This window comes from Megalopta genalis, unplaced genomic scaffold (assembly GCF_051020955.1).
Source record: "Megalopta genalis isolate 19385.01 unplaced genomic scaffold, iyMegGena1_principal scaffold0550, whole genome shotgun sequence".
Lineage (NCBI taxonomy): Eukaryota > Metazoa > Arthropoda > Insecta > Hymenoptera > Halictidae > Megalopta > Megalopta genalis.
In genome coordinates, this window is record NW_027476619.1 from 137,501 (window position 1) to 140,000 (window position 2,500).

At 44.4% G+C, this 2,500-nt stretch overlaps 1 non-coding gene and 1 pseudogene across 1 annotated transcript; both read right to left on the minus strand.

Annotated features, from left to right (window-relative positions):
- LOC143263412 (large subunit ribosomal RNA) overlaps nt 1-142 on the minus strand; it is a 13,873-nt pseudogene extending 13,731 nt beyond the window's left edge.
- Nucleotides 143-1,246: 1,104 nt separating this feature from the next.
- On the minus strand, nt 1,247-1,401 carry LOC143263396 (5.8S ribosomal RNA). Its single transcript, XR_013036853.1, has one exon. It is a non-coding gene; the product is annotated as a 5.8S ribosomal RNA (ribosomal RNA).
- Nucleotides 1,402-2,500: the final 1,099 nt, after the last annotated feature.

Sequence of the window (2,500 nt, forward strand, 5' to 3'; positions counted from 1 at the left end):
CCCAACGGCGGAACTCCGCGGGATTCAGTGCTGGGCTAATTCCTGTTCGCTCGCCGCTACTAAGGAAATCCTGGTTAGTTTCTTTTCCTCCGCTTAGTAATATGCTTAAATTCAGCGGGTAATCTCGCCTACTCTGAGGTCGTCGGAACGTGAAAAAAAATTTTTTCAGAGCTTCCCCCCCCGAAAGCATTTTGCGAAACGTGTACAGAGCAACACAAAAAAAAAAAAAAAATAAAAAAAACACAAAAAACCCTTAAAGCAAAAAAAAAACCGTTTATCGCGCCTCACCAATATATCTTTTATAAAATTCGATATCCTCTCCAAATATAGATCTTCGAAACACTCGCAAGACGATTACAATCGGTATAACTTTAACGTCCGTCCGAAAAGTACTTTCGGGGACTAGACGACCGATTGATCTCGTGCGGTTTCGCTATTCGATCATTTGAAGAGAACAAAAAGATATATGGGGCGACCGACAAACGGTTTTCCCGTAGAACCAGACTCGCGATTGCGTTGACACACACATCATAGCCACACCAATAGAAGAGTTTTAGGACGGTAACCCGGGTGGGGTGTTCTTTACTCAGAATATGTGCAACATCGGATCTATATAGCCATCGATACAATTCGTACACAAATGTGTCGTACGAAGAGAGAGACTTTTTTTCCTCTGGCAACATAACGGTAAGAGACATCCTTCCACACTCATAGGTTCCACTCCCTGGGGCTATGATATATATATACATATAAATTCAAATTCGAAGCAACGGTCACAATTCTACTCTATATTTTTGCGGGTTATGTGTTCTTTCGTTCAATTTCTTTCATGCGTTCGTTCGATCTCTGTACACAGTCTTCACATAGGACAGACTCGTGTAGTACGCTTTCGTGGGTTAAACCCATCTCGTTTCATTTCAGGCGACGTCGGGAGCGCGTTGAAAATGTACCAGTGAAATCTCGATAGTTCTACGGATACGAATCGTCCCGAAAAAGATTTTGTCACCGCTTCGAAGCGGTGTTTCAGACGGGCGGACGTATATAAAACATATACGACACACGACACCGCCTTCCACACTCACGCTAGTTCGAACACGATTTCCATCTCTCTCGAAGACTGTTAGACGTACGTAAAATTTCTCAATATTCATAGGACCGCGACAAACGCCGACGAAGCGCCCATCATTCGCTCGTACGTATATAGGCAACAAGTGCCATCAACGCAAGCAGTTTATAAGTACGTAAACGACCCTCAGCCAGGCGTGGTCCAGGAATTGTATCCGTGGACCGCAATGTGCGTTCGAAATGTCGATGTTCATGTGTCCTGCAGTTCACACGTTGACGCGCAATTAGCTGCGTTCTTCATCGACCCACGAGCCAAGTGATCCACCGTTCAGGGTAATTTTTCCCTTTTATTCTCTCATATATATAATGTGTATTTGCTATCCACCACATTTTTGTGTTATATTTCGGAACAAACCGATACCCGAAGAGCTCCAACCAGCGCGCGAAGGAGATTCGGGAGTCGTCGTACAACGACATAATTGTCCCTTAAAGAACGAGATATTTCCGTCGAAACCATATATATATATGTACGAGCAAATCCAAAACCACTGTTTTCTTGCAAGTTCGACGGTCGGAGCGAATAGAACATTGAAAAGCCTTCTATCGAAGAAACACAGAGAGTATATCACCTCCAAAAACGACGGGGATATGGATATTCAAACTGGACAATTATCAACCCGATACTGGATTCGAAAAGTTTCTCTCTCCTTTCGTCGTTATTTACACCGGACGGACTCACGGCCGGCTCTAGCTGGGTGTCATATATATATACGTCCCACGCTCATGCTGCCACTAGCGCGCAACAGAGTAGGGTGTCAATGACAACGACACAGCATTGAAACGAGCTACACAAGCCGGTCTCTCTTGATACCAATGTAAACGAGCATTAAGTTATCTTCAGACTGCCCGATATTTTCGTCCTTTGGACTTTCCCAACGATTCCTTTTTTTCTTTTTTTTTTTACACCACAGCGAAGACTTGAGGAAGCGTGATTAGCACGCTCGCATCCCTCCCTGTCCTACTACAACTGTGTGTGTGTGTGTGTGTAAAGAAAGAAAAAAGAATACATTGGCTTTCTCTCTATCGAGAAGATGGCCTACGCAACGCAGATCAAAGGCCTAATACGTGTAATATAATACGCGTCTGGCCGTGTATAAATCACGCACGAATGATCTGGTCGGGCCCAACTCTTCTCGTACGCTTATTTTTCCGTGTTGGGGCACTATCATAAAATCACACAAACCCCAACACGTGTGTGTCTTGGAAGGAAGATGGCCTACGCAACGCAGATCAAAGGCCTAATACGTGTAGTACACACGTCTGCCGTGTAAATCACGCACGAATGATCTGGTCGGGCCCAACTCTTCTCCACCACACCACATCCCAACTTTGTACATTTTTATATATTTTTGTGCGTTGGGGCACCTTCATAATC